Source organism: Thamnophis sirtalis, unplaced genomic scaffold, assembly GCF_051295495.1.
Source record: "Thamnophis sirtalis isolate CommonGarterSnake01/CBP01778 unplaced genomic scaffold, rThaSir2_p1.2 scaffold_15, whole genome shotgun sequence".
Taxonomy (NCBI): Eukaryota; Metazoa; Chordata; class Lepidosauria; order Squamata; family Natricidae; genus Thamnophis; species Thamnophis sirtalis.
The window spans coordinates 13,226,980-13,238,641 of NW_028261395.1; positions in this window are offsets into that span (position 1 = coordinate 13,226,980).

An 11,662-nucleotide genomic window follows, 5' to 3' on the forward strand; every position below is an offset into this window, starting at 1 on the left:
TTACATCCTCCTGGTCTCCCTCCTGCTTTGCTTCTTGTCTCCTTCTCTCTTCATTGGTCAACCAAGGAAAGCCACCTGCCTTCTCCGACAAACGGTTTTCAGCATCATCTTCTCAGTTGCCGTTTCTTCTCTCTTGGCCAAAACCATCACGGTGGTGCTGGCTTTCCTGGCCACAAAACCAGGAAACCTAGTGAAGAGATGGTTGGGGAAGAGCTTGGCCAACTCCATCATCCTGTCTTCTTCTGCAGTCCAAATTATCATCTGCTCCATCTGGTTGGGAGTTTCTCCCCCATTCCCTGACTCTGACCTCCATTCCCAGCCTGGAGAGATCATCCTGCAATGCAACGAAGGGGCCGTTGTCATGTTCTACGTCACCCTCAGCTACATGGGCTTCCTGGCTGCCATCTGCTTCACGGTGGCTTTCCTGGCCAGGAATCTGCCTGGGGCCTTCAACGAAGCCAAGCTGATCACCTTCAGCATGCTGGTCTTCTGCAGCGTCTGGGTGACTTTTGTGCCCACCTACCTGAGCACCAAAGGGAAATACATGGTGGCTGTTCAGGTCTTCTCCATCCTGGCCTCCAGTGCTGGTCTGCTGGTCTGCATCTTCATCCCCAAGTGCTACATTATCCTTCTGAGGCCAGACCTGAACACAAAGGAGCAGCTTACAGCCAGAACAAATGTAAAAACATGAGCTATTTAGAGTCACAAACACACCATTGTTTGTAAAAGTACTATTTTTTACCTCGCTACTAAAGGGGATTCAAAATAATTTAATCATTAAAACAGACCTATCATAAAAGTATGAGGACTCTTTTACTGTGAGAAACATTTACCAATTCTAAAAAAAACACAGTTGTTTCTACAATCATCAAGAATTGTAATATCTATCAGCAATTCTAAAAATATGGAACTGGCCTGGGCAAGAACCACGACAACTGTTTCAATCACTACTTTAAACAAAAGTTAGCATTCAAGTGATGAAGTCAAGTTTGGATGGAAAGAAGGAAAATAATCTGGAGTTGTTACAGTTTTTATTCCGTCCCATCTTGGGATTTCAGTGACTTCCACAGAATAAGAGAAAAAGAGAGAAGCTTTGAGAATCCAGACCATGCAGGAAATTAGAGACAGGTCCTTTCATATATGAATAAGTGGAGTAAAGAGAAAAGAAGGAAAGTATTAAGAGGAATGCAAACAGAGGAAAGGAAATTCCAGCACAGGGAATGACTTAGAATGAAATTGACCAGGAGGAGCCTGGTTGGAAGTCCTTGTTGTATGCAATCTTCTGGTGAAGCTGAGGATTCTCCCAATGAGACAGTTTCCTGGCCTGGAAAAGCTCCATGGATTGTTTCTATACTGGTGCTCCATACTCAGCAGCAGGGACATGCAGTCAGGGGAGGCAGGGGAGGCAGAGCCTCACCACTGTCATCATGAAAAAAAAAGAAATGTAAAAGAAAAAGGCAAGAGCTGAGGTCAGGCTAAGCTAGTTGCTGCCAGAATCACCCTGGATGATTCTGCTTAACTGTTTAAAAAAGCCTCTAAAAAAGTGCCCTCTACAGGAGGAGGTAGGAGAACGATGTGTCTCATCTAGTCTGACTTTAGGCGTTTGATGACCACTCGAGCAGAGTTAAGCAATAGTTAAAAGCCTAAAAATTCCTGATGTTGGTGAGGCACATCGTTCTCCTGCCTCCTCCTGTAGAGGGCGCTTTTTCAGAGGCTTTTTTAAACAATTAAGCAGAGTCATCCACGGTGACTCTGGCAGCAACTAGCTCAGCCTGACCTCAGCTCTTGCCTTTTTCCTTTTACATTTTTTTTCTTTTCATGATGACAGGCAAGAGCAGAGTTGAAATCCTCTCTGAAACAGCTGGAAAAGGTACGTGTGGGTTGGAGGGAGGGGGAGGAATTCAAACTTCATCCTCAATTATAGATCCCTCCCCAAGTGTAGTTTGATTGTAGGCACAGCCACGTTGCCTTTTCAAACACACACACAAACATACACACACAGCTGGATAAAACTATATAAGCCCAGCTTCACTGATTACAAGTTTCAAAAGGCAACGTGGCTCTGCCTGCAATCAAAGGCTTGGATTAGAAGGCAGCAGGGGAATGGGGGGAGGGGTATGGCAGAGGAGCTGATTTCAAGTCATTGGAAAATATATCCAATCCAACTTCTTTGTTTCTGTTTGTTTGAGAGAGAGTGAGTGAGAGAGGGAAGGGGGCAGGAGAGATAGTCCAATCAAACTTCTCTGTGTCCGTGTGTCTGTTTGAGAGAGGGGGGAGGGAGGGAGAAAGGGATGAAGGAGGGGGAGGGAGAAGAAAAAGAATGAAGGAAACTTTTTCTCAAAGGAGAAAAACAAATGCTGTCGCTTTAAATCGGAACTGAGCATGCCTGGCTGTGAAATTCTTGGAGTTGAAGTCCACAAGTCTAAAAAAAATTGAAACCCACCACTGTGTCAGTGCCTCACCAGCCATAAACCTCACCGCATGTCACTGCTCAGTGGGTACTTCATTCTCAGCTTCCCAGAGACTGGCTGGGACACCAGCAGCACCAGAACCAGGAGCAGGAGGTCCACAATTCATGGGGTGAACCAATCAACCCCCTTCCTGTTTCTAAAGAAGAATTAGAAGAACTCAAAGGACTCCTGTTATGTTCTGGGCGAAGATTGGAGGCGAGGCCAGAGTGAATTCTAACAGCCCTTTATTCAATACTGCCTGCGAGGAATCAACTCCCTGATTGTCACAGCACCTTTTAAAGGAAACTGATCACCCGAAAAACCAATCAGGAGAGAGCATTTTCCCACCCCAACAGAGGACCAGAATGAAAACTTCAACTGACAACAATACACTATACACCTTCTGTACCTCAAAAATAATAAGACCTCCCCGAAAATAAGGCCAAGCACTTATTTCAGGGGTTAAAAGAAAATAAGACCCTGTCTTCTTTTGGGGGAAACACAGTACAATACCACATTTTTCAGAGTATAAGACACTCTGAAGTGTAAGACGCACCTAGATTTTGGGGAGGAAAACAAGGGGAAAATATCTGCCTCCCAGCAATTTGCCTCCTTGCAACAAACAGCACAGACAATATACACTGTTTGTAGTGTTATATTTCAGACTATACTTGTACAGATGCTGTTAAAATTGATGTGCTTTCTGGAAGTATAGTTATTCTCTGCTATTTAAAAGAATAGCGCTTTTTAAAATAGCACGGGGCCTCTTCAGATCAAGCATTTATTTTAAAAAGCTTCTTCATTTTGTTAAATTGTCTAGAATAATAAAGCAGTCTTTAAAAAATAAGCCTAATGATTTGAACATTCAATAGGCATTTATAGTTGTTAATTTGCTTCCTTGCATCAAACAGCCTGATTAGCGCAAGAAAAAAAAATCTGCCTCCCAGCAATTTGCACGGAGCAAACAGCAAATTTCCATTTCTTCCGATCATCAGCTTTTTAGGCTGCAGGGATTGCTATAGCCTATTGAAACCCCCCCCAACCCCCATTTGCTGCAAAGAGGTAAATTGCTGGGAGGCAGAGGCCAAAGGGTTGGGGCCGGTGGGTGGGTGGGGCTACATTCAGTGTATAAGACGCACCCAAATTTTCACCCTCTTTTAGGGAGGGAAAAGGTGCGTCTTATAGTCCAAAAATACGGTATATAACAACTCTCACAAAGTGGAATATCCAGGTGCTTTCATGATTCAAAAGAAGAGAAGCTAAGCTTCAACTGAAAAGGAAAAGCTTGAATAACAAGGATATTAACTTTCTGCTGTCCTTCAACATGGTCTCTTGTCTCCAGAGACTGCTGGGGAAGGTCATCCAGAGCTATAGAGTTTGGTGCCATTCTATTTATTCTGTTCTGTTCTGTTCTGTTCTGTTCTGTTATACTCTACTCTACTCTACTCTACTCTACTCTACTCTACTCTACTCTACTCTACTCTAATCTAATCTAATCTAATCTAATCTAATCTAATCTAATCTAATCTACTCTACTCTACTCTACTCTACTCTACTCTACTCTACACTCTACTCTACTCAGAGATGGTGGGACAGTGATTAGAATGCAGTCCTGCAGTTTCCTTCTGCTGACTGCCAGTTATCTGTGATTTGGCAGTTCGAATCTCACCAGGCTCAAGGTTGACTCAGCCTTCCGTCTTTCCGAGGTGGGTAAAACGAGGACCCAGATTGTTGGGGGCAATAGGCTGCCTCTAAGTGCTATTGCTATTCTGCTCCACTCCACTCCATCCTAGTCTACTCTAGTCTACTCTATCCTTAGGCATTAAAAACCATCTGGATGACTACAGTCACTCTCACCCTAGAATTCCAGGTTCAGGCAACAAGCCAGCTGATCAATTCATGTTTGTCAGTCAATTCCTATTGTAACCAATGAGCAATCAACTGGGTACAAATATGAAAGAAAACCTCAATGGAAAAATGTCCCAAAGGTACTTTTTCAAGAGGCAAATGGACTTCCTTGTTTTCCTTTGAACATGATTATGTGTCTTAATTTTAAAAACAGCAACTAGCACCATTTTTAACCACAAAATTGGACCCTGAATCTTCTCCTGGCATCCGTTTTGTGTTTGGGTTGCCATCTCGTGGCCATTTTGAGTGTGACAGACTGACAGCAGTCATCTCAAAATGTAATATAAATAAGAATAAGTAATAAAAATAATTGCTTCAAAAAAAAAATCCATGGGAAATTGAGAGACCAATAACAGCCTGTCACCTCGTGGCCATTTCGAATATTGCAGGCAGAAGCCAGTGATCCAAAAGCTTAATGTACTGTATTTTTCAGAGAATAAAACACACCTTTTTTCCTCAAAAAAGAGGCTGAAAATCTGGGTGCATCTTATACACTGAATGCAGCATGTTTTGCCTCCCAAAGGCTATGCATGCTCTTTTTTTTAGAATAAATGGGCCATTTTTTGCTCTTTGGGGGGGCACCCCCATGAGCACTCTACAAGCCTCCTAAAGGCTATTCATGCCCCTTTTTTGTGAAAAATGGGCTGTTTTTGGGAGGTCTGCATAGTGCAAAACTTTTTTTTAATTTGCCTCTTCAAAACCTTGGTGCATCTTATACTCCAAAAATATGGTAAATAAAAGTAATCAGGGGACAGATCGTGGGATTGGGTTGTGAACTCCCCCCCACATTTTCCTAGCAGTGAAAATGTGGTCCTTCAAATTAAATGAAAGCCATTGTTTTAAAAGTCTCTGGGAAATTCATCATCTTTTAACAATCCCATTGTCAGCGTTCCAAATATCATGCAGAATTAAATCAGAGTCCAAGGCAATAGTATCCTTAAAGTTCTAATTTAATAAATCAGACATGTTGGCACATCTGTGGAAAATCCCAATTCTGAAAACTTCCTGGGATTTCACCCAGTTGAAAGTTCATGATCTTAACCTCACACCTATAAATCCATCACATGGTCCAATCTTCTTCAGCCACGCTGGCATTTCCACCCATCTAGTTCCAGTCAAAATACGTCACACACAGGGGGCGTGGCTAAAAACATAAACAATAACAAAGGGGCGGGGCTTATAAGCCAAATTTTGGTATGTACTCCATACTACTGACTGTATTTCTTGTACCTCCCTATTCATCCCAATAAATCTATTTTATTCTACATATAAAGAGAACTCTGGGAAAGTCATTCAGAGGAATGTAATATTCAGCAACTTCCAATGAACCAGACACCTTATGAAAAATAATTGAGGCCCTTGTTCCTACTGACAGCAACTAAAAGTGTTTGTATGTGTGAGAGAGAAAGATTATAAGAGGTCAGATGGGAGCTGTAGGAGCCCTGCTCTAACCGTGTTGTTGGATCATCTCCATGAGAAGCCTTGGAATGGCAGAATGAGCTGGAATTGCAGGGATTGACCTGCTCTCCATGATTATCATGTCGTTCTTTCTTGATTTCCTGCTAAAACCGCTTTCATAGAAAGCATCGACCGGAACAGCTGTTTGGGATTTCAATTTGGAGTTGTTATTATTTAAGTATCTCCCTTTTAGAAATCCCCACTTTTTTCCTTTCTCATCCAGAGAAGGAAAATAGCAACATCTAATCTCTCCTTTAATTTTCCACTCTATCACTTGTCCATAAAGCCTTTCCCTGCTTCTATTCCAAATGGGCTTGTGTGTGTGAAGCGCTGGAGAAGAGGCCCAGGGGAAAAAGCCCTTGAGAGTCTCTCCGGGAGGAGGTTGAGAGGATCCTGTGTAGAGGCAGCCTCAAATGCTCTGGATTGTGGCATGAGAGCATTCAGTGCCGCCTATTCATCCAGGTCAAGAAGGGAGGGGAGGGGGAGTAAGGGGGGGGGACATCCAGGTTTCTAGCAAGAGGCACCCATGGAAGGTCTTCTGCTTTCCAACCACAGAGATTGTGGGTGGATCAGGAGTCAGCCTGAGGTTTCAGAATGGCTACTGGTTGCCACTTGGATCCCTTTGCAAATTCCATTTTAAACAGGTAAAAAGATTTGATGGATCAGACCAAGATACGTCCAATATCCACGCTGACCCCCCGCCCCCCAGATGCCTCTGGTCTGCCCACAAGCAGGGGGGAGGGACGTATCACTTAGCCCAACATGGAACCAGGTAGGGGAGGGATTCAGCCAGTTCCCACGGGTTCCCTAAAACCGCTTGTTAACTGTATGAGCAGTTCGGCCAACTGGCTGAATTGCTGTGGAGTGGAAAAGCGAAGGGATCGCAAAAACTCTGCTGAGCCCAGAATGAGGCTTCCTCGAACTTCGGGATTGGGAGGGCCCAGAAAGGAGGATGACCAATGGGAAATCTCCCTGCTTGAGCGTCATCGGCAAGAGTCTCCCTTGACTTCACCCAGTGCAGGAGAGCGTTCCAAGCAGAGAAGAAGCCCCAGTTGGTTCTTCAGGCCAAGATTCCCCCTCCCACTTTCCCCGCTTCTCTCCCTCCACAGAACTGGCTCTCCTCCTTCGGGTGAAGCCCCAAAGGACTCTGCCCGGAGACCAATGACGCTCAAGCAGGGATAATTCTCATTGGTGCTGCCTCTAGTTTAGGCCAGGCCCTCCTACCTCCGAAATCCAAGACAAATCCAGATTCCTCCTCTGTGGCTGGGAGCATAAGGGGAGACCCACGCAGGGGGAGCGGGGCTTCAGATGACGCAATGCCTGAGAAATGCAGAATGTGCGTTTTCCCAGGATCCAACGAAGCCCCAGCAGACCAATAGGAATTCTCGCTACTGTAGCGTCATCAGTCTCTGGGCAGAGTCTCCCATGACTTCACCAGATGGAAGAGAGAGTTCGGTGCCCAGAGAAAAGGGAATATGTTCAGTCTTGGGGGGGGGGCGCAGATCAACGGGGTTCATGCCAGCCCTGGAGGGGAGGGAAAACTGGCCAATCAAGCACAGTAATCCCACAGTCATTGAAGCAGGTTTTGGTGCTTTTGGCAGTGTCGGCAGGTGCAGCATCCCCATAAAGCTCATCTGCGGAAGGAAGCGTGAAGTGCTCCAAAATCTCCTGGTAGACGGCTGCGTTGACCCTGGACCTAATGAAGCACAGTGGACCAACACCAGCAGATGACATGGCTCCCCAAATCAACACATTCTAATTTTTCGAGTTTCACCTTTAGACAATGAATCCCACAATCTCTTCAGAGGAATGGGGCATGGGGGCTGCCCCTGGGCCTTCTCTTGGGGTCTGGGCTTTGCTTTCCCTTGGGTGGTCCATGCATGGAAACAGGTGGCAGTGGAATATGAAATATGGTCTCCACTCTGTTTCCAGGACTCAGAAGATAGAACCTGGGGGTGGGGGGTTGCAGATCACCTTTCCATCTGCAACACGAGGGTCCTGAGCTTCCCTTCCCTCCTTCCCTCACTCCCCTCCCCACATGGAGTGAGAGAGGCAGCCTTGATTTCTCCATCTCTTTTCACTTGGATATTTTCTAACTTCTGTGTGTGTCTGTGTGTGTGTGTGTGTGTGTGTGTGATTTATTTTAATTCTATAAAATTTTGGCAACTATTTTTTCACTAAAGTTGATTTTGTTCAACAGACTGGCTGCACTATTGCATAAGCCCTTTTGTGTGATGCCCTTGAGCATTAACTTCCAAAATAACGTAAACTTTGGTCCAACTCAGCTGGCAGCTATTTCAGATCTGTGACATGCTCTGTCATTAACTGTCCCCTGGAGTTTTGTCTTTATGTAACAAATATCAGATTTATTTATTTCTTCAGCCACAGGCACCGTGTATTCCCTCTGGAGTCAGTTTCAAGCATGGAGACCCCAAACCTCCCAATTCTAGACGACCAATTTAATTCAATCTCTGCCCCTGTTATTATGAATCACATGGGGATTATTTCCCTTTCATTTCCCTCCAGAGAATTTCCCAACAACCTTTGAGTCCAAGAACTGGTTGAATTATCCAGGGATCCCTCCTGAGAGGGAGAATTATGATAAAAGTTTCAGTTCTGCTCTTTGGCCAAATCCTCCAGGGGAGACTTTGGGCAGAGAAATAGGGAGTTTTGGGACAGGCAAGGTCTGTGCTCTTGAATGTCCGTCTCTCTCCTTTCCAGATGAAGTGAGTGTTTCTCTGTGTTTGAATCAGGAAAGACACTGGATCATATTCCACCTTGTGAGACTTCTTTGAATTCTTCTAATTCTTCTTTAGAAACAGGAAGGGGATTGATTGATTCACCCCATGAATGATGGACCTCCTGCTTCTGCTTCTGATGCTGCTTTTATCCCATCCAGTTTCTGGGAAGCTGAGAATAAAATGCCCACTGAGTTCGGAGCTCCAGGATGGAAAACGACCACAGAGCTTTTACAGCCCAGGAGACCATCTCATTGGTATCGTCATCAATGGACTGGAAAAATTGCACACAAAGTTGCTTTTCAACATGGCTCCTTCTGTTCAGTTTGTTTTCCATGATTTGTAAGTCATTCAGGGTGATGGAGTTGCACACCCTCCATTCTAACACTCTCCTTGTTTTCTGTTTTTTATTTTTCATTTATTCCCCATATTGGGGGATATGTCTAATTTCCTGAATTATTTTGATTTCCTTGGCTTCTCTCTCTTGTCTGATTTTGTGAAAGGAACTCAAAAAGAGGTCTGAAAAAAAGTTGAAAGGGCTGCAGATTATTTTCCTCTCTCAGTTCAATCCTTAATTTATTGCTTGAATCATGAATTTTATTTAAAGTAGTGGTGGAATCAGTTGTAGTTGCTGTACCTCAGCCAATTCCCATATTTGTGTAACTGATCATTGGATGTGGTTCAATGTTGGCTTAAGGCTCAGTAGGCTTCTGCAGGATTATATATTAAAAAACAGTATTTGTTGTTGCTGTTGATTAAAATAACATTTTTTTTTTACAATAGGCAATCTTCTTCTTTTTTAATTGGCTTAAAATTCATTTTCAACATTCAACTTCTCAAGAATTCCCAACTCCTGCACAATCTCACACTGGGCTACAACATCCAAGACAACTATTGGAGCACTTTCCACACTTCAGATGCCTTGCTGGACATTCTCTCCACTGGAGAAGCCAATGTCCCCAACTATGGCTGTGGAAGGAAGGACAACCTTCTGGCTCTTTTTGATGGAGCTGACAGGGACATCTCCATCCAGGCATCAACATTAGGAGGCATCTACAAAATCCCACAGGTTTGTGTGTGTTTTTCTTCATCTGGTAAAGTGGGAGGTGGGTAGTGGTGGGTGAGCAATAGATGCAGTCATGTATGCCTGGATCCTCTTAGTTAAACTTGAGAAAAATGCATTCCTTGCAGAAGAACCAGAAGGTTTTAGGTAGTGAATAGCTATATAGATTTTATAATAAATATTGCATGATAATAATCTAATATTGGTAGCAAATTTGTCCTGAAATATCTCATCTATATCAGCAAAGTAAAACACGGTTTGCGGGCTTTCTGGATGTTAGTGCATTTGTCAAAATTAACAGAGAAATATTACGTAGGAAATTGGTTGCCCTCAAAATGGAGCTCAGCTCCATTTGGCCCTGATCCAAATTCTTTCTCCAGTTCCTTGTTTAAGAGGGAGGTTTGGGTTCAATGGAGCCATGAGAAGAATGATTGATACTTACCAAGGAGGAAGGGAAGGATGCATATTTGAACCCTTGTTAATCAGTCTAGATATTGACAACTTACTTTAACGAATGAAGGATCCAAAAACAGATGATAAATAAATGTTCTTTCATTCTTTGATAAAAATGTCTGATTTAGTGGACCAGCAAAAGGCAGTGCACCTAGTATAAAGTATTTGGATTTTAGAAAGGCTTTGACAAAGTAAACCACCATCTACCTCCTGGTAAGCTAAAAATATGTGGAATAGACAGCATCACCCCCAGATGGACTCAGCCTGTGGTCCTCAATGGAACTACGTCTGCATGGAGGGAAACAAGCAGTGAGGGATCCTAATGTTCCATTTTAGGCCCAGTACTCTTCAACGCCTTCATCAATGATTTGGATGAGGGATAAATGGGGAACTCATCAAATTTGCAGATGACACGAAAGTGGCAGGAATAGCCAACACCCCAGAAGATAGGCTCAAGATTCAGATGGATCTAGATAGATTTGAACACTGGGAGTATTTAACAAAATGAAATTCAATGTAGAGAAAAGTAAAGTCTTCCACTGAGGCTAGAAATACCAAATGTACAGGTACAGATTAGGTGAAACCTGGCTGAATAGCAGGAACTGTGAGAGGGATAAGGACAATCTCTCAAATGTGAGCCAACAATGTGTGGCAGCAGCCAAAAAAAGCCATTGCAATCCTAGGCTGCATGTAAAACCACCCTTGGAATAGTGCATGGATGGAGAACCTTTTCAGCACCAAGTGCTCTTGTCAGGGATGTGATCTGGAAGAGGAGTTGCCCAGTGTGCATGCGCACCAGGCAGCTCCTCTTCTGGTTTCTGGCATGCACGCGTGCAATGATCAGTTGGCTGGTGCGCATGCGCTTGTGGAAACCGGAATGCCACCTCTTCCAGTTTCTGGAACTGCAATGCATGCAAATGCCAGCTGATCATTGTGCACACATGTGCACCAGAAACCCAAAAGAGCAACAGGCAAGGCTGCGCATGCCAGGCAACATGGCTTTGCGTTCCATTTAGCTCAAACTAAGAAGCTGAGGCAGTGGGCACCATTTCTACTCCTGAGGCCTCCGTGCATCCTGGGCCCCCAGAAACACTCTGCCGGCCAAATGCCTGATGCACCAATTGCGACCCTACCTGGATCGGGAGGCCCTTCAGACAGTCACTCACGCCCTTGTGACCTCAAGACTGGATTATTGTAATGTGCTCTACATGGGGCTGCCCTTGAAGAGTGTTTGAAGACTCCAATTAGTCCAGAATGCAGTCGCGCAAGCGATTGTGGGTGCACCAAGGTACACCCACATTACACCTATCCTCCGCGAGCTGCACTGGCTACCTATCAGTCTCCGAATCCGCTTCAAGGTGCTGGTCGATACCTATAAAGCCCTACATGGCATCAGACCTGGGTACCTGAGAGACCGCCTCCTGCCGATTACCTCTCTCAGACCAATTAGATCGCACAGGTTGGGTCTCCTCCGGATTCCATCTGCCAGCCAATGTCGGCTGGTGACCCCCCGGGGGAGAGCCTTCTCTGTTGCAGCTCCGGCCCTCTGGAACGAGCTCCCTGTTGAGATCTGGACCCTTACTACCCTCCCG